Source organism: Schistocerca nitens, chromosome 3 (assembly GCF_023898315.1).
Source record: "Schistocerca nitens isolate TAMUIC-IGC-003100 chromosome 3, iqSchNite1.1, whole genome shotgun sequence".
NCBI classification, from domain to species: domain Eukaryota; kingdom Metazoa; phylum Arthropoda; class Insecta; order Orthoptera; family Acrididae; genus Schistocerca; species Schistocerca nitens.
The window spans coordinates 480,745,756-480,767,766 of record NC_064616.1 but is presented as its reverse complement, the minus strand read 5'-3'; positions in this window follow the sequence as shown (position 1 = coordinate 480,767,766).

The following is a 22,011-nucleotide window of genomic DNA, read 5'->3' as shown; positions in this document are numbered from 1 at the left end:
CCAGGATAATTTGTCTCGGGCTATACTCGCGACATTATCATCACCACAACGGGACGTCGAAGCAACCAGCTATCGCCTCCGGTACGCCAGATAGTGTTCTGGCAGTTAAGAAGACAGTTTGGTAATGTATGTCCGCAGCACCGGCAGATAGGGATTTTCCTAGGTGATAATCAGAGCTCAGCAGAGCGCGCCTGTTCGTCTTTTTCCAACTTTGTTCTGTCTTGGGTAGCAGCAATCAATGTTGGGTTGGCTGTGTGTTTTCTCTTAAGATTTGAGTTGCAAGGAATTGGCTCCACATACCACTTCGTCATAAATGTCACAATCTAGTTTAGGGACAACTTCACCTTCACAGCATTTATTTGAGTATCCAATGTGAGCCAATTTGATGTATTGTAAATGTTTCATGTGTTTTGTTTATTATTTTGAGTTTAGTCATAATAAATCATATTGTTATTTTGGACAGAACTTTCATTCTGTTAATCGGTAGAGCAACCCTTTCATTTCTCACTACGTTACTGAAACTTTCCTTTATTTAATTAATGTCTATCAAACTAAATTATTGCAGGTGCCAAACTCTTTTCTACTCCACTTGCAGGGTCGATTACAGTCAGTTCGCGCTTCTTTTTAATCCATGTGCAACAGCAAAAGTCGGAGTTAGAATAGGGGGGGCTTAGAGCATCATTTATATATGAAGATTCTCGAAGAATTTTGTGTTAAATACACTGCTAGCCCCGGCACCTCGCACATTCGCAACTGTGAATACATTTCACTAATTACACTATGTCTTTAACGATTATAAAGTAATCCACACAACAGTTTTAAACGAAAAATCTGTATTTTAAATTTTTGTTGTGCTCGCCCTTTTTATTGGGGGCCCATAAGCGAGGGGCCGAACTAGACTGGGATTGTGCCCCAGGACTGACAGTATATGTAAATGAAAAAATTAGGAAACTTAGAATTCCTTTTTCCACAGTTCTAAGTATGTCTTTTGGAGAAACATAGGAATTTGCAATGCAGTATTGGCCCTAGGATGTTCAATCAGGTGCTGAAAGGTCTCTTGGGGAATGGCAGCCCATTCCTCATGGAGTGCTGCACTGAGGAGAGGTATCGCTGTCGGTCGGTGAGGTCTGACACGAAGTCGGCGTTGCAAAACATCCCAAATGTGTTCTGTAGGATTCAGGTCAGGACTCTGTGCAGGCCAGTCCATTACACAGGCGTTATTGTCGTATAACCTCTCCGCCACAGGCCGTGCATTATGAACAGGTGCTCGATCATGTTGAAAGATGCAATCGCGATTCCCGAATTGCACTTCAACAGTTGGAAGCAAGAAGGTGCTTAGAACATCAGTGTAGGCCTGTGTTGTGATAGTGCCACGCAAAATAGCAAGAGGTGCAATACCCCTCCATGAAAAACACGACTACACTGTAATACCACAGCCTCCGAATTTTACTGTAGGCACTACACACGCTGGTAGATGACGTTCACCGGGCATTCGCCATACCCACACTCTACCACCGGATCGCCACATTGTGTAACGTGACTCGTCACTCCACACAACATTTTTCCACTGTTCAATCGTCCAATGTTCACGCCCCTTACACCAAGCCACATGTGATGTGTAGGTTATAAGCAGCCGCTCGACCATGAAATCTAAGTTTTCTCACCTCCCACCTAATTGTCATAGCACTTGCAGTAGATCCTGATGCAATTTGGAATTCCTGTATGATAGTCTGGATAGATGTCTGCCTATTACACATTACGACCCTCTTCAACTGTCGGCTGTCTCTGTAAGTCAACAGAAAAGGTCAGCTGTACGCTTTTGTGCTGTATGTATCCCTCCACGTTTAAACTTCACTATTACATCGAAAACAGTGGGCCTAGGGATGTTTAGGAGTGTAGAAATCTCGCGTACAGACGAATGACACAAGTGACACCCAATCACCTGACCACGTTCGAAGTCCGTGAGTTCCGCGGAGGGCGCCATTCTGCTCTTTCAAGATATCTAATGACTACTGAGGTCGCTAATTGGAGTACCTGGCAGTAAGTGGCAGCGCAATGCACCTGAAATGAAAAACGTATGTCTTTGAGGGTATCCGGATTCTTTTGATCACATAGTGTAGGCTAATGGGAGATATACGTACAGTCATGCTCAAAAGTATCCGAACGACCTGAATTGCATTTTGCCTGATACGCATGCAACCCACAGAACGCAGCTATCTAGCAGGTCCTCTAATCGCTCCTTGGTACAGTCGTTTGTCTATTGATAATGGTTCCAACAAGTCACCACTAGAAAACTCTGCTCTGTATCGCAATAACTCAAGATGTAAAGTAATACCACGATACTACAAATATCAGGGAACACCTTATCACAGATAAGACTGTCCTTAAGGCTCTTAAGCTCACATTTATTGCAATAAATGACATACCTGAAATGTTAACACACACATTATTACGTCAGATAGGTAATGCACGTAGTAAGTTCGTCGTATTCATGATTTACTCTTCAAAGTAACATACCGTACTTGTTATTTAACACTAAATGAAATTTAAAATTTAAGTTATTCACGAGCAGCTAGTTGAGAATATGTATGAACTTCAAATGACACGACGAACCGTCTCATTCTGGATATGGATTCAAACCCAGGTCATACAGACTAAGATTTCGTGACTGACGGAAACTAACAGTCGTTCCTGACTAGGAATACAGAGAGAGATATACCTAGATTTTAGACATTATCAGTTAGCAAATATCAACTTTAAATTACATAACGAAAACATTTTTAACGGACGCGAATTCCTACCCAGCATCTGTTGTCCTTGTTAACGAACTACGAGAGATGTGAAATATTGCTTCTTCGCAAGTAACTTACTAGAAATGCCGTGAGGTAAAGCTTTGTGTTGGACAGGGATTCGAACCCAGAATCTAATCGGATTGTTATCGAAGCACAATCAACTGCGACATATCGAATTTTCTCGGCAGTTGCTAGATGTTTTAACTGAAATGACGAGACGAAACATTAATTTTTTCCTTACTAGGACTCCAAACCGGCACCTATCGCTGTTATATTCTAGAGAAAACGAACGTTAAATATGAGTTTGTTACACCAGCAGCGACATGTGAGCATGTTTGCTCTAGAAATAATATAACGAAGAGTTCAGTGCTGACTGGGAATCGAAGCCCATGGATTTCGTTGTTGACTACACACCAAAAGACGTCAGCTACCGAATTTTTCTCCGCCAGCAGCTCGAAATAACATCCTTGAACTTACAGTGATCTCGCAAATAGTTCTGTGTCTCACTGGGACTCAAAAACGTCAGATATCGTTAGTGTTGACAACGAATGAAAATGCATTAAAAATCAAAATTATTATCCACCATCAGATAGGTGTTCTCATGCTAGAGCCTGATAATACACAATGAAAACTTTAGTGCCGGGCCAGGATTCGAACCCGTTCACGCGCAATATGTGGAGATGTTGAGGAATCTGCAGTTTTGAACAAACAACAAATTGTAGTCGAGCTGTATTTCACGAAGGGATCAAATTCCACGTTAAGGGCGGTCTGAGTTGCTTTCCAAGTTCAGAACCAATTTTATCGACATACAGAAGCTCAAATAAAAGATGGAATAAGTGTCCTGTGACCCTACATAGCGTTTGGTTCAAATGGTTCAAATGGCTCTGAGCACTATGGGACTTAACATCATAGGTCATCAGTCCCCTAGAACTTAGAACTAGTTAAACCTAACTAACCTAAGGACATCACACACATCCATGCCCGAGGCAGGATTCGAACCTGCGACCGTAGCAGTCGCGCGGTTCGGGACTGCGCGCCTAGAACCGCGAGACCACCCCGGCCGGCACATAGCGTTTGTTTCGTCACTAGAAATAACTAGTATTAGAAAGGTTACTGGTAATAGAGTTCCCACATTTCGCCACTCCTGACTTTAATGTGGATCAACGTAACGTCTACCTGGTAGAGAAGGAATATCATGTTTAATGTGAATTTCAAACCACAATGACATTATTACTTCTTCACTTGGCGTAGCCAGAAGAGAATAGAATCTGTCTCCCCTATTAAAAGCCATCGGCAGAAGTTGGAATCGAACCCAGACCACCTTTATAGAAACCCATCATCAATCCAACAGACCACCAAAGGGAATGACAGGAGCTGGCGTCTCACAGACGCGGCTACTACGGCCTGGAATACGTAATGTGTGTGATTCGCATTTCTATAACTATGTTTAGGGACTGGAGCGTAGTTACTAATAATACTCAGAACTGACTGCAAACTAAGCATCATAAATCAGTAACTCTCATAGTTGTTTTTATATTTCTTTCGTAACTGTACTTAAAACTGAGAAACTCATTCATGGACGTTTTCGTGCCTCGCCGATATTCGAGCACACCAAACAAATAAAAAGAAAAAAGGAATGTGTGTGTTTGTGTGTGTGTGTTTGTGTGTGTTTGTGTGTGTGTGTGAGAGAGAGAGAGAGAGAGAGAAATAAAAAAGAGTGAGAGAGAGGGTAAAAATTGTTGTAAAGAAATTGAATACCGGTATGTAAAGAAATCTTTCATTAAAATGTCACATTCCACATCATTACGAAATGTCGTATTTATGATCTATGTAACAAGTATTAATCTAATCATATTGCTGACTAGCTGTGAAGAGTCGTAAATTACCGAAATTTTGGCCAATGTCAGTAACCTAGTCTAAACTTGAAAATAAAAGACGACAGTTTTTGTAATAAACCGGGACTCCTATCAAGATCCTTTCATCACTGTTAACTAACCACGAAAGGAGTCTGATATACCTCCATTCAGAAGTCACAAAGTGTTCATGCATTTAAAGATGAAGTGCATGATGTGAAGTTCTGTGATGGAGTTACGAACCCAACACGTAATCGAATTGTTAACTAAGTAAAATCAAATGTTACATATCTGTTTTTCTTACCAGCTGCTAGGTGTTTGAATCTAAAATAAGGATACAAATTTTTGTGTCTGAGCGACAATCGTACCGCACTCCTATCGTTCTTCTTTATCGTCCACAAATATGGCTTAAGTATCAGTTGCTTACTCACCAGCAGTAAGATGTATGCGTGTTTGACCTGAAATTGTTGCCAACACATGAACAGACATTAAAAATGCACGTTAATTTTCACTAGCAGGCCGGTGTGCACGTGATAGGGCTTGAATGAAATTATGAATATTTTTGTACTGGATCAGGAATCGGACCCATATACTTACCTTTGGAGGAGACCTAGAGAAGATTGCAGTCTTGGAAAAAGGAACGAAATGATTGAACTGTACTGTTCCGTGAGATTCAGATCCTCGAAAGAGAAGATACGAATTCGAATCACAGTACAGCACCAAATTTTTCAGCGTCTCTAGTTCAGTCAAGTACAAGTAAAATAAGAGCTCTGTTCCTTTAAATGGCTATCGGTTCATCATATAAAATAAAATATTCTAATGAAAGTAAGTTTACTGGCGACAGTATTTCTGTTTACCATGACCTCCACCTATGTCATTTCCCAATGTAAACCGGCTCTGCCCAGTTTGGAATGAAGGAACATCATGTTTAATGCGGATTCTGGATTATAACATCTTTCTCTTGAGGTTACCAGAGGTAAATTAAATCTGTTTGTGCCTCTTAAAAGTAAATGCCTGAATCCACGCTCTTCACTTGTGATAGTTCGTTCCACCAGACCACTGTGGCCACATTTCCCAGCCCCAGGAGTGTGCTGTAATGGATGATGTGCTTAGCTTACAAAACTAGTCACGGTGGAAAAAAATGCGAGTCTATTAAATGGTTAAGTAGAAGCAAGCTTCTGACGCGGGTATTATGCTATTCTCGTGTCAGCAGGATGTAAAGACTCTTCTAGGCAACATAGCCTCGATGTGAAGCTATTTTGCAATTTTCACTAATTCAGGAAATTTCTTAGTTAGAGAAAATCCACTGTGAAGTGTGAAGTTACCGGATAATTCGATTATTACTGTCATTATTACTATAATTTTCTTCATTCCGCTGCTGGAACACATGTGCTTGAAGATCATTTAAGGCCTTTTGGTCAGTATAGAAGTAGTTGCCCAAGAAGGGGGTCTTTCCCTGTCTACGGAATCCTTTTCATGTTAATATCAAACATCAGCAATTACTCGTAGATTACATTAAAACTAAACTAATTGATGAAGACGTTACTTGATAACAAAAACGCGCTGCCTTTCTTCATTTCCTTGCGCCTAGAAATGGCTGTCGAACACTGCCAAACCAAAAGCCAAGGGATCTTACTGCCTTCCGATATACGTCGCTGTCAGTTCCTCCATATGATTTGGTCCACGTGACCTGTTTCACGTTGTGTATGACAGAGAATAAATTAGAAAATCAATTGTTTTCCTTTGTCAATAGACAGGAAGATTTTCATTCTAAGCTACCCAAGTTCAAAATTTTCGCAATATTAGTTCAAATTTAATATTCGCTTCTATAATGTAGGAAAGTATTTCACAGTTCCAAAACACGCATCCGACTCACTGTCCTTACGCTTAGTCGCTGACCATAAATTCTAGCTCAAAGTGACACCAGTTTAAGTAACCTAATGAAGCGAAGACTGTTTGCCAGTGCTCTTTCTCATCGGAAAATATGCAGTTCACTCATTGGGCTCCGTAAGTACACTGTAACAGTAATTTCTGTGTCATTTTAATGAAAGATTTCTTTACATACCGGTATTCAATTTCTTTACAACAATTTTTACCCTCTCTCTCACTCTTTTTCAATTCTCTCTCTCTCTCCCTCTCTCTCTCTCTCTCTCTCTCTCTCACACACACACACACACACACACACACACACACACACATATTTCTTTTTTATTTTTATTTGTTTGGTGTGCTCGAATATCGGCGAGGCACGAAAACGTCCATGAATGAGTTTCTTAGTTTTGAGTACAAATAAGAAAGAAATATAAAAACAACTATGAGAGTTACTGATTTATGATGCACAGTTTGCAGTCAGTTCTGAGTATTATTAGTAACTACGCTCCAGTCCCTAAACATAGTTATAGAAATGCGAATCACACGCATTACGTATTTCAGGCCGTAGCAGCCGCATCTTTGAGACGCCAGCTATGGTCACTTTCCAGCCCACTGGAGGCTCACATCGGTTCGTCTACTTCCTGCTGGTACTGTAACTGAGATTTGGCAACAAGGCAAGGTATGTTTGGCAACTCTGTCATCGACGAGTTACTTCCTGGTGTGCACGGAATTAAGCCTCAAAGTTCACCTGATTTTTCCTGTCATTCCCTTTGAATAATCTGAGTTATCCTCGCTTGAGGTGTAACGAAAGGTTGTAAATTTACGGTTTCCAGCCCAGGAAAGCAGTTGCACGTGGAAACCACAACTAATCTCGTCCTTTAAACAGCAATTTATGAGTTCTAGTCAGTATTGGCCTCGTAAGAGGATGGCACAACACGTACGTCTTCGCTAGGTCTGTGAGGATGTGCAGACACGTGAAAAACCGTCGTTATGGTTCGCGGTTCCAGTCTCGCTGACGGTGACGGTTTTATCCCTTCTACGAAAGAGCTACATGCAGTCAGGTCAAACGTCGCTAAGGAAATCGCAAGAAAATACTTTCAGCTCATAGTGCAATGGTGAAAAACTTACAATACTGCACAACAGGTAACGCCTCTTTCCGCTGCTGAAAAGCACATTTTGGGTTTCTAAGAATACATAACTTTATTTATGAAATGCCACATTTGCATACCTGTTGAGTATGACACAGCATACCAATTAAACACAGCCCCAATCGAAATCTAAGTGAGTAGTATTTTACTAATTCGTGCAGATAGAAGCACGCTTGTGTACAGATACTCAGTTTTATTAAAAAATACTTTCGTCATAATGTTATCGTGGGTAGTTTTATTTCATTTCTTATAATACAGTGCACAATTCTCGTAAGGTTTCTTTTAGTGTGGTTAAAACAATACTAACCATGAGAGAGAAATTAATTATCAACGATATATGTGATGAGAATTCTCTGATGTTGTCTATAACAGTCTGACAATGCACATGCAGTTTATTGATTACATGGATGTAGAAAACTTGTTATGAGTTAAAGCTGTCAAACAAGGTTTGAAGAAGAATCAAATGCCACTACCAGACTAAGACTAACGTAGAAAATACTTTTATGACTATTTTGGCACTATGCGCTCGCCCCATGCATAATACAAAAGCTTCGAGATGCATCTGCTGCCTGGCCGTCTATTAAACCTGAAAAGAACAAAATGTCGCAGAAGTTAGCCCGTTTTCCACATGCGGCCATTTTGAGTTGAGAAGTGAAGGGAATTATGTTCAAAGTTCCATTAAATTCATAACTTCAGCAGACAGCAGAATTGCGTTTTAAAAAATGTAGCAGCGAGTGTAATAGAACTCGCGATGTGTTGCCTACGGCGCTTGACGCTTACCGTTACGCTAGTAGCTGTCATACAGCTACAGTGGCTCCAGAAGTCAACAACAGTTCCTCCACAATGCTGTGAGATAATGCATATGGCCGGATCTAGACTTCTGAGAGACAGACAGTTACAGCTTTTCTTTTGCACTGCACGACGTTTTCAACAAACAGATAGCGCAATAGAGTAGCTCAAATGGAAAGGAACACTTCCTACTTAAATTTCTGCATCCTATACTGTTGGCAGTTCTGTGCAGGTGGAAGTTATGTGATTTTATTTCGGTCATTACAAAATAGAGTCGAATGTATGCACTGGGTTGCCAAGGCAGCTAGTTCATGGTGATTCGGTCAACTAAGTACATGAATGTACTGAACATGCTGCAAACCACTCCAGGGAGCCTGTGTGTCAGAATTCTCATCGAGTGTGCCGCAACGGTGTTATGATAGGAAAATGAGTCTTAGGGAAGAGTATTTGGTGGTCTGTTGGATTGATGATGGGTTTCTATAGAGGTGGTCTGGGTTCGATTCCAACTTCTGCCGATGGCTTTTAATAGGGGAGACAGATTCTATTCTCTTCTGGCTACGCCAAGTGAAGAAGTAATAATGGCATTGTGGTTTGAAATTCACATTAAACATGATATTCCTTCTCTACCAAGTAGACGTTACGTTGATCCACATTAAAGTCAGGAGGAGGAGGATAAAATTGGTTCTGAACTTGTAATGCAACTCAGACCGCCCTTAACGCGGAATTTGATCCCTTCGTGACAATACAGCTCGACTACAATTTGTTGTTAAAAAGGACAATAGATGCTGGGTAGGAATTCGCGTCCGTTAAAAATGTTTTCGTTATGTAATTTAAAGTTGATATTTGCTAACTGATAATGTCTAAAATCTAGGTATATCGCTCTCTGTATTCCTAGTCAGGAACGACTGTTAGTTTCCGTCAGTCACGAAATCTTAGTCTGTATGACCTGGGTTTGAATCCATATCCAGAATGAGACGGTTCGTCGTGTCATTTGAAGTTCATACATATTCTCAACTAGCTGCTCGTGAATAACTTAAATTTTTAATTTCATTTAGTGTTAAATAACAAGTACGGTATGTTACTTTGAAGAGCAAATCATGAATACGACGAACTTACTACGTGCATTACCTATCTGACGTAATAATGAGAGTGGTAACATTTCAGATATGTCATTTATTGCAATAAATGTGAGCTTAAGAGCCTTAAGGACAGTCTTATCTGTGATAAGGTGTTTCCTGATATTTGTAGTATCGTGGTATTACTTTACAGCTTGAGTTATTGCGATACAGATCAGAGTTTTCTAGTGGTGATTTGTTGGAACCATTTTCAATAGTCAAACGACTGTACCGAGGTGCGATTAGAGGACCTGCTAGACAGCTGCGTTCTGTGGGTTGCATGCGTATCAGGCAAAATGCAATTCAGGTCGTTCGGATACTTTTGAGCATTACTGTACATTAATAGCATTTGTAAATTTAGGGAAAGTTTGTGAACATGTTGACAGAATTGCACTCTTTGATATTCTGTAGATTTGAGGGATATAATACAGGCATTGAAATTTAATATACAACTTGTACAGAAACCAGACGCCGGTTATAACTGTCGAAGGTCATGAAAGAAGCAGTTAATGAGGAGGGAGTGAGACAGCGTTGTAGACTTTTCCCGATGTTAGTCGATGTAACCAACAAGAAATTTAGAACGGTAATTAGAGTATAAGGAGAATAAATCGGATTATTATGTGAGGCAGTAAAAGTAGTAGATGATCTTCGTTATTTGTCGTTATTTGAGCAGCAAAATAACTGACGATACCCGAGCTCTGACAAACCTCCGTGAGCATGAAATGTATCTCTAAATACACTCCTGGAAATGGAAAAAAGAACACATTGACACCGGTGTGTCAGACCCACCATACTTGCTCCGGACACTGCGAGAGGGCTGTACAAGCAATGATCACACGCACGGCACAGCGGACACACCAGGAACCGCGGTGTTGGCCGTCGAATGGCGCTAGCTGCGCAGCATTTGTGCACCGCCGCCGTCAGTGTCAGCCAGTTTGCCGTGGCATACGGAGCTCCATCGCAGTCTTTAACACTGGTAGCATGCCGCGACAGCGTGGACGTGAACCGTATGTGCAGTTGACGGACTTTGAGCGAGGGCGTATAGTGGGCATGCGGGAGGCCGGGTGGACGTACCGCCGAATTGCTCAACACGTGGGGCGTGAGGTCTCCACAGTACATCGATGTTGTCGCCAGTGGTCGGCGGAAGGTGCACGTGCCCGTCGACCTGGGACCGGACCGCAGCGACGCACGGATGCACGCCAAGACCGTAGGATCCTACGCAGTGCCGTAGGGGACCGCACCGCCACTTCCCAGCAAATTAGGGACACTGTTGCTCCTGGGGTATCGGCGAGGACCATTCGCAACCGTCTCCATGAAGCTGGGCTACGGTCCCGCACACCGTTAGGCCGTCTTCCGCTCACGCCCCAACATCGTGCAGCCCGCCTCCAGTGGTGTCGCGACAGGCGTGAATGGAGGGACGAATGGAGACGTGTCGTCTTCAGCGATGAGAGTCGCTTCTGCCTTGGTGCCAATGATGGTCGTATGCGTGTTTGGCGCCGTGCAGGTGAGCGCCACAATCAGGACTGCATACGACCGAGGCACACAGGGCCAACACCCGGCATCATGGTGTGGGGAGCGATCTCCTACACTGGCCGTACACCACTGGTGATCGTCGAGGGGACACTGAATAGTGCACGGTACATCCAAACCGTCATCGAACCCATCGTTCTACCATTCCTAGACCGGCAAGGGAACTTGCTGTTCCAACAGGACAATGCACGTCCGCATGTATCCCGTGCCACCCAACGTGCTCTAGAAGGTGTAAGTCAACTACCCTGGCCAGCAAGATCTCCGGATCTGTCCCCCATTGAGCATGTTTGGGACTGGATGAAGCGTCGTCTCACGCGGTCTGCACGTCCAGCACGAACGCTGGTCCAACTGAGGCGCCAGGTGGAAATGGCATGGCAAGCCGTTCCACAGGACTACATCCAGCATCTCTACGATCGTCTCCATGGGAGAATAGCAGCCTGCATTGCTGCGAAAGGTGGATATACACTGTACTAGTGCCGACATTCTGCATGCTCTGTTGCCTGTGTCTATGTGCCTGTGGTTCTGTCAGTGTGATCATGTGATGTATCTGACCCCAGGAATGTGTCAATAAAATTTCCCCTTCCTGGGACAATGAATTCACGGTGTTCTTATTTCAATTTCCAGGAGTGTATATTACATAATTACGGTAGTTGTTTGGTTTGCAGTCCAGTCTTTAGAATGAAGAAGAAACAACACCGCGATTATGAACTATATTGAAAGACACATTTAATGCTCACGAAGATTTGTCAGAGACAGTTCCGCAGAACTTTAAGAAGTAACAAACTTTAGGTAGATAGATAATCAGTAAAAGCTTTCAGAAATGGATCATATTAACTGACACTTATCTACATGTGATACATTTTAAGGTATTTCATGCAAGCAGCAACTTATTTAATAATGTATCAAACGTTTGTAAGTCTGAATTCCTTAACTACATTTAAAACGTCTTCACTTATATGATTCGGGCGTCCCGTGTTTTGTTGCATTAATCAGTTATGAATAATCTACTGTAGCTCATGGGTAAACCCAAAAAAGTCATTTGACGGTTTGCCTTGAGAAAATAGGAAACACACTGTCACTGGTTACATCTTTTCCAGCAGACTTAAGGTCAATTACAGATTCTGTCAAAATTAATCACCTCACTTTCATTAAAATCCTGAGACAACCACAGGCCAGAAAACGCTTTTATCTAAAGTTTTGATTGTTTTTTTCTTTTTTATGAACTTGGAGATCAAATCTCTGTCATCTGCGCCGAGCGCACATTTTTCAAATTAGAGATTAACGTCTCTGTCATCTACGCCGACTGCACAAGAGGATAATTAATTTCTTGTTGCCTCAGAAGCCAGATTAATTAAAACGTCATTCAATGGGTTTCATTAAGTTTCAGAGATTTTGAGGGGTGACGTAAAGCCAAGTTTATATTTCGATTATCATATGACTGGAAAATGGAGTCTGTGGAAATTCTTTCTGCTATCTCTGAAAACGAGTGTGATTGAGCTCTCATCGAACCTTATTACTGGACGTCATATTAACACGACCATCCATCGCCTCGAAAGAAAAAGAAAAATTCTATACTATTACATAGTTATGACTAAGAAATTTTATTAAAATGATGACACAGATGAACTAGAGATAGAACACAGATTGCAAAGGCATCACTACTGCCGCCTCAGGAATTCGAACATGCACTTTGGCACATTTTATTACAAAACCCAAGCGGATGGAAAATCCACACTCTTCATAAAAATGGATGTACGTACATGTGTATGTTCCATGTCTCCTCCTAAATTTTTGGACCGATTTCAACCAAATTTGGTAGACGTATCACTTACCGTCTGGAAAGAATTTTTGTTGGGGTAAGAAGTACCTAATTGTCAAAGAGGAGGGGGTGGTCCTGAAAAAGCGGTGTAGCTCACGACGCAGGAACACCCAGACTTCGTTCATCCAGTATTGGGAATGAGCGCACATAGTGACTTGCAAAAAAACTTTACACATAATTTAAAAAACCATTACGAAACATTTTCTCGCTGATAACCTCCCCAAAATGATAAAATGAAAAACGTTTATCGGTTACTGCATTTTCGTTGTTCATGCCACATCTGAAACGACGTTTTAAGTTATTATTTTTTTACTAGAAACTCTATTTATGACACATTTTACAGACGGTAATCACATATACCACTGAATGTATCTGCAAAACCATATCAGTGTGTAACACACAGTTCAGGAGATATGACATCATAAACATAGAGATACGTGAAAAACTGCTGCATCATGCATGACGTTTAAATTTATTACTTCTGTGCTACTAGCTTTATTCGCAACATATTTCTCAGACAGTATTCGCATATGCCGCTGAGTGTACCTGTAAGATTATAACATTGTACGTCGCATAGTTGCTAGAGACACAGGTGAAATATTTGTACAAATATGTGAGAAATATATTAAATATATGTGACGTGTAGGTATGCATGCAAAATCGTAGATAAAAGTTTTCTCCTAAACCTCTGGATTTATTTCGATCAGACTTGGTACACAAATTATTTACTGTCTGGAAAGAAATATTATGGAATAAGAACCAGCAACCTCATATTTGAGTGAGTCTGATAAATATTTGAGTGAGTCTGATAATGTTGAGACAATGAAGAGATTGACACAGGTAGTGGGAGGAAGAAATGGACAGAAAAATGGTTGTTTGGTTGGTTGGTTGGGGGAGGAGACCAAACAGCGAGGTCAGCAGTCACATCAGATTAGGGAAGGATGGGTAAGGAACTCGGCCATGCCCTTTCAAAGAAACCATCCCGCCATCTGACTGAAGCGGTTTAGCAGAGGAAGGGAAGAGGATGAGAGGAACAGAGAGAAGGGGCAGGAGAAGATGGACAGAAGAAGAAAAGAGGAGATGGACAGGGAGATGAGGGAGGAGGAGATGGATTTGATTAAGAGAGTGTGTAGGAGAAGGTGAACAGGAGAAAACGGACAGAGAGAGAAACATAGAGATGGGGAGGTGGGGATGGACTGAGAGAGGGGGGGGGGAGGTGATAGACATAGAGTGGTGGGACGAGGAGATAAGAGTGGTGAAGAGGAGAGAGAAGGGATGGGAGTAGATGGACAGATGGGTAAGAAGTAGATGTACACAGACAGGACGAGAAGACCGACAGAGTGAGTGGTTCAAATGGTTCAAATGGCTCGGAGCACTATGGGACTTAACATCTTAGGTCATCAGTCCCCTAGAACTTAGAACTACTTAAACCTAACTAACCTAAGGGCATCACACACATCCATGCCCGAGGCAGGATTCGAACCTGCGACCGTAGCAGTCCCGCGGTTCCGGACTGCAGCGCCTAGAACCGCAAGGCCACCGCGGCCGGCAGAGCGAGTGGAGATGGGTAGATGGACAGAGAGAGGGGATGTAGCAGATTGGCAGAGAGAGGGGCAGAAAGAGATGAGCAGAGAGAGGGGTGAAGGAAATGGACAGATAGAGGGGAGAATGGGCAGAGTGAATGTCATGAGGCCTTTCTTCTTATCTCTTGTTTTCTACTGAAAATCTCGTGCTTGTACTGTTGTTAACTTTACTATTACACAGATCGCCTAAACTTTATATTTTTTAATTGGTCCTGTGCGCAACAAATAACTTACTTGGTCTTTGTGCTGCCACTGCTTCATCTTCACCATTCCATTATTTAACAAAAACATAGAAAAACCTATTATTCATGCTGAGTGCAATGCATGTTCTGTATGGCGGCTCCTGCTGTTGCTGCTGCTGCTGCTGCTTACTACAACTACATATAATTCAAGAGAAAGGGTTTGGTCAAATCTAAACTCGATAAATGATAACCCAAACAAGTAATTCCTTTTTTCAAAAACTATATTCTGAAAGCGATTCTTTCTCATTCAATTAACAAAACGCTAGAAGCTCTTTGAACAATCGCTTCGTATGTAAATCTGCCTCCAGTGGCATTAAAGCAATATTACAAATTAATCAAACTCTTGAGACAGACTGAACTACTTCTCAATTAAATACATAGTGAAACAATTCCCTGGCTATTACAAAAGAAATCAATGACAAAAATCAATACTTAATCTAATCGCCTAACAATTGTTTCCCTTAAGAATTCAACTCCTATCATTATCAGAATTACCGTCTGCTGCTACGCACATACACAAACCCTTTTCTTTAAATTAATAAGCGCGCTGCAAATTATAAAAAATATCAACTCAATACCAAATCCTGTGTCGCTGCTGGCGGACACGGCAGTACGGCAGCTCGGCGACGACCCCTCGCCCAACACACGTGCGCACCACAGCAGGCGGGCTGCTACACTGGCTTCCAAACTGCCACAAAAATCCGTGCGCTGCGAAGCGCAACAACAATATCTTACACTCCAGAGCTTGTGTATGCGCGCTGTAGCCAACCTTTAAATCCTAAGAGAGTATTGCCAACTCTCAAGAGAAGGAGAAGAGGAGGAGATGGACAGAGAGGGAGCAGGAGGTGATGGACTGAGAGAAGTGGAAAGAGAAGATAAACAGAGATTGGGAGGTGGAAATGGATGGTGAAAACGACAGACAGAGAGGACGTTAACTGAGATTCCTGTATATGAAAACCAACACACATGTTAGCAAGCCAAATCATGTGAAGCAGCACTTCACCAACTTTTGAGGAGGTAGAAAAGACGCCACACTTTCAGGAAACTGCTCTCAGCATATTCTTGGATACCATGGAGGCTTTTAGCAATACGACTTTCGAATCCATGATTAAAGCTGCTGAAGGGCATAGCATTGAAAGCCCCATACGTAGGTCGATTAAGACTATGCTGAGCAGAAGAAAAGAAGTAGCCACCGTGAGGATGTCTGCGAGGAGGGGTTTTGTCCCCAGTACTGTGGAACCTGGTGGTGAATGAACTCATTTAGGAGGTAAATACTAGAGGCTACTTTTCCCAAGGGTACACAGATGTCATAGTCATAGGAATACTTGGCAAATTTGCTAGTATTGTTAGAACACTGGCACAATGCGCAGTAAACATTTTACCAGACTGGTGCAGGAAATAGAGTCTAAGGGTCAGTCCCAAGAAGATGTTCTAATAACATTCATGAGGAAGCATATCCAGCACACAAACTGGACGAAACACTACCTGTAGATGGGGTAGTGAACTATCTAGAGGTAACTTTGGATGAGGAACTATCATGGACTCCTCACGTAAGTAATATATGTTCCAAGGCGAAAGGTAATCTTACGTGCATTAGAAGAGCTTATGTAAAAAAACTAGGGTCTAAACTTCAAGAGTAAGTGCTGGGCATATACCACTGTCATAAGACCTACGATAATTCGTGGGCCTACAGTACGGTAGAACAAAGTAGAACATAACGTGGCTGCTAAGGAGTTGGCAAGATGCAGAGATGGGCCTGCTTAGCCGTAACAGCGGAATTAGCAGCACACCTGTGGCTGGAGTAGAGACCCTGTTGGGCATGTCCCCATTACACCTTTGTGTTACAATGAAGGTAGCAGCAGGAGCACACAGGCTAAAAATTTCAAATAACTGGATACCTTTAAGATACCCAGAATCCCACACCAGAAAGTGGATTTTGTAAATATAGAATGGATGCGGAAATGCCGACTGGCAATACAGTAACTTCCAACTGCTTCAATAAACCTTTCAATGGAACAGTTGGAAGTAGGTAGTAGTGGAGAGACTAACGCGATGATGTGCAGGAAACACAGTATTGTTTACTGACAGGTCAAAAACAGACGAAGGCCCTGGTGCTGGCGTTGACAATATATAGCATAGACTAGAGAGAGCCATCTCTTTAGGGAAGCTGGGCACGGTATTCCAGGCGAAAATATCCGCTATCACGGTATGCGTGGAGGAGAATTTGTGTACGCGCTACAAAAGTCGTAGCATCTACATATATTGAGACAGTCAAGCAGGTTTGAAATCTCTATCAGTCCCTGCAACGAGACCATAGATCGTTTCAGAATACTAAAAAGCGCTTATGAGACTATGGGAAAGCAACAGGGTAAACCTGCAGTGGATTCCTGGTCACTCAGGAATCAGTGGCAATGAACAAGCTGATAGGCAGACCTGGACAGGCGCGACAACTCCGTTTACTGCAGCGGAACCTGCCCTAAACATCATTTAGGTGATGGTCAAATCAAAACTACGAAGCTGAATCGGATGGCAGCACATAGAATATTGGACTATGATCGGAAAACAACAGAATAGCAACCTAATGATACCAATGTCATGCTCTAAGAGAAGTTATGTAATGGTGGACTGGAACAGTACAAAGAATAAACTCATGGTAGCAATGAAATGAAATGAGCATTTGGCGTCACTGGCCGGGAATCCCCTTACAGGGCAGGTCCGGCCGCCTTCAATCAGGTCTTATTACATTCGACGCCACATTTGGCGACCTGCTCGCCGCATGGAGATGAAATGATGTAGACAACACAACACCCAGTCCCTGAGCGGAAAAAATCCCCTACCCAGCCGGGAATCGAACCAGAGCCTCTTAGGACGGCAGTCTGTCATGTTGACATGTTCAGCTATCGAGGCGGACATGGCACTAATAATGACATACAATGGGAAATTTAAGAAATTTCTATACACGATGGGCAGAAACCATGGCACGCCTAATCGTCCACTGCAAAGCATTGGAACTCAAAAGACACAGAATATTCGGGTCATCAAATTCTGAAGAAATTGTGTATGGAAAAGAACTAGTAAAGGGCCTCCTCCTAACCTTTAAAAGTACAGGTTGACCTTACTAGAATAACAGGGAGTGAAACGCACAATAAACTTTGTTTCGGTGTGGGAAATTGTGGGCTGGGACTCCAGTTGTCTCCCTCTCCCTGTTCAAATCAAACCAAATCAAAGCGTTCCGAAGGAATGCAAGTCAGATAATGGTGTTGTACAATCAAAGTCGTTGGACCCCTTTACATTTCCAAACTCTTTGACTGGAGTGCGACACATGCAGATTTGTTTACAATCTCTCAGAGTGACAAACAACACTACTGCAGGATCAAACCCAAATCGTACCTCCTTTTTTTCCCATATGTCAAAAAATGAGGGTGCACAATATGAAGATGAATCTGTTCTTTCGGACATGTCCGAAAGAACAGATAGCATCTTCATATATATATAGTTAAGACTCATCGGCAATTTGACCATCTTCTTCTGCGCGGATGCACAAACAGTGCCCGAACTCTTACGGGAATCGGCAGCAAGCCGCGAGTAATGAGTATAATGGGCAGGGGCACTATGAATATAGTACGGGACAATAAGTTGGGAATGTGGGTTTCACGGAAGGCGTGCCAGAGATAAATCCCTGCAGTCGCACTGTCCTCTCTTCTGTGGCTCAGATGGATAGAGTATCTGCCATGTAAGCAGGAGATCCCAGGTTCGAGTCCCAGTCGGGGTACACATTTTCAGCTGCCCCCCCTTGACTTATATGAACGCCTGTATGCAGCTAGGGGTATTTATTTCATTGTAATTTCACAATATTTTTGACTTATAACTCTGAACTCGTTTATTATGAACAAACGATTAACACAGAATCTGCTGGACTTGTCTTCCTGTCTTCCCAGGACCTGGTATGTCTGGAAATGCTCACTAAAGAGAACCAGTTCTTAAAGCTTGCGAATTCTCTCTACAAGGATAGAGTACCCTTTGCCGTTCACCCCGACTTCGAATATCTTTTCGCTCCTGTGGCGGGCTGTACGGTTGACCCCATTGCCTCACATACGATTCTCATAGAACGCCATTTATGTTCTGTGCCAGTGTATCAAATTGTACGTACAATTTTCATAGTCTTAACCATTTCGATCTGCAGGTGGGGGATGATCCTGCGGGATGGTTGCTCTCTGAGCACGATGACCTTGCAAAGGAAAGTTGATGATACGACGGGAAGATAAATTACTGTACAAGAATTCGGTTGATTGTTAAATTTTTGGGCAACCACTGGATACAAAAGCGGGAACTAGGCAAAGAGATCATTTCCATCTAACCAGTATGGCTCATATCCGTCCTCATCTACAATTTAAGTGGATTTAATGCACTCTTCCTAATTGAGCCCTTGGCTGACACAGTCTGACTGAGTTAGCGTCCTGCCCGACAATACAGAGAAGTACGAGTACATTACGTTTTCAAAACGAAATTACGTTGCACTTCCTGAACCCAGTGAGATTCGTGCAAGTACCACTACAGAAACTTGCTGAAACAACAAGTCAGAGAGATCTACATCTCACTCGAGGCGCATTTCCTGATGATGTAACGAAGAAGAGGGTCTACCCAAATGAATAGCTGGATTCCTGGGAGAAACTAAACATAACCTCTCCTTCCAGCAAACTTTCAAGCAGTGTCATATCGGATGCAGAGTATGAGCTTGCAGTGAGTGTACGGCAGAAGTTCAACATCTCTAATTTAGGGTAATATGCAAACCTTTATATGGACACAGATGTAAACTTACCTGAACAAACTTGCAAACTATCCTGGAAATATACTCTCCGGATCCTGCCTACTACTGAACTGCCCCAGGGCTTTCATGGAATGCCATGCTGAAAAGGCGCGTGTTAACATTGAACTCTCAACCGATATTGATATTCTGTTGTTTTTTGAATCCGAGATTCATGGTTACTTTGGCAACTTGTCCATAGGCGCGCTAAGGCAAACATCACGCAGATGAATGAGCAGTTCATTACGTCTCGTGATTTAAGTTAAACCACATACTTGGATGGAAACAACTCTTACAGGCATGCCATGCTCTCTGCCTATTGGAGGGTTTCAGTGGCTGTCTGATAAGAAAATCCTCAGAATGGGTTAATTCAAAGGTGTGCCAGCAGATTCTCAAATGCAAAACGTTTCACAGGTAGATTTAACGTATCCTATTAGTTTTCATAACAGGCACAGTGATGCACCACTATGTATTGAGTGCTGAGTTTCACGAAACGGTTCCCACCCCGAGCTGTTGATAATGGTGGAGGTGCGAGGTGCCGGGGCTAGCAGTGTATTTAACACTAAATTCTTCTAGAATCTACATATGTAAATGATGCTCTAAGCCCCCCTATTCTAACTCCAACTTTTGCTGTCGCACATGGATTAAAAAAAATACGCGAACTGACTGTAATCAACACTGCCAGTGGAGTAGAAAAGAGTTTGGCACCTGCAATAATTTAATTTGATAAATAAGTTAAATAACGGAAGGTTTCATTAACATAGTGAGAAATGATAGGGTTGCTCTACCGATTAACAGAATGAAAGTTCTGTCCAAAATAACAATATGATTTATTAAGATCAAACACAAAATAATAAACAAAAACACATGAAACATTTACAATACATCAAATTGGCTTAAATTGTATACTCAAACAAACGCTATGAAGGTGAAGTTGTCCCTAAACTAGATTGTGAGGATTATGACGAAGTGGTATGTGGAGTCAATTCCTTGCCACTCAAATCTGAAGAGAGACACACAGCTAACCCAACATTAATTGCTGCTACATTAGTGAGAACTCAGACGATGAACACCCAAGACAGAACAAAGTTAGAGAAAGACGAACAGGCGCGCTCTGCTTAGCTCTGATTATCACCTAGGAAAATCCCTATCTGCCGGTGCTGCGGACATACATTACCAAACTGTCTTCTTAGCTGCAAGGACACGATCTGGCGTACTGGAAGCGATGGCTGGTTGCTTCGACGTCCCGTTGTGGTGATGATAATGTCGCGAGTGTAGCCCGAAACAAATTGTCCTGGTCTGGTTGTTCCAGACTAAAGACTTCTTAGCAATACAAATGCGCCTCTGAGGGAGACGAAGAAGGCTCGCCACACAATCACTGACGGTACAGTGATTGATTTTAACAAGCGAAGTCACACAGTAACTCCGATACATTCAACTTTAGCCAAAACTGCTCAAGACAGACAACATAGGCCTCTTGTACGCAGAACGCTCAATTGCCAACTGTACTCGGAAAGTTACGTTGAAGTCGAAACTTCAGCAACTTCGTCAAGCAGTTACAATTAAATAAACGTATATTAGACAGCCAACAGAAGCAGGCTGACCAGAGCAGCGAGAGCTCAGTCTTGTAACCTACTCCGATCGAAAGGCGAGAGCCGACTACTCCTGAGCACCCGTACAGGCCGAACACAGAACATTCCCGCCCCCACGACAGTGGCCGTGGTTAAACGTTCCAATCAGCAACTCGAAAACCGGCGGAAAATTCCACTCTATTGCCGGAGCACTACCATTCCACCAATGGAGATTCTTGGCGCCAATTTCTGCGCTGATTTTGCTACGTAACGGAGCTATGCCCTGAGCAAGCCTATCACAGTTACTATTTTGCAGAAAGCGCGGGAATTTGCGCACCACGGCTGCTTGGGAACATAAGTCATTCCCACGCATCGCTGGTAGCCCGCCAGAATGTGTTTTCGCTAAGTTTCTGCGAAGTAACGGAACCTCTAGCCCAGCCGCTACTTCAGGCCCCTGCGGGTGTGTCTCTTGACAATGTCGGCGTCTGGAAAGCATTCACTCGACTGCCTCACTCCCGTCGGCTTAACCCTCTGGAGACCAGCAGCGCACACCTGTCACCGGACCACCTGGGTGACGAGAGACGCTGCGTGGGAAGTCCGCGTGTGAAGGAATAGCAACTTTTCACCGCGAGGAAAATCGTAAGATAGAAATATGAGAGGTGGCTCATGCCACCTCTCATAGCCCCTACGCCATTTTTTAGATTGTAATTGGTGAGCGGTTGGCTCACTTAGGAGCAAGGTAGTGAGTCAATCGCCCAAGAACAATCTCGCAAACTGACTCCACATGCCGCACTCTATAAAGAAAATCACTGCAACTGAAAAATGCAGCGCATAGAGGGAGGATTATTTATGATGTAGCCAACTTCACCTTCTTAATATGGAACACTAACACT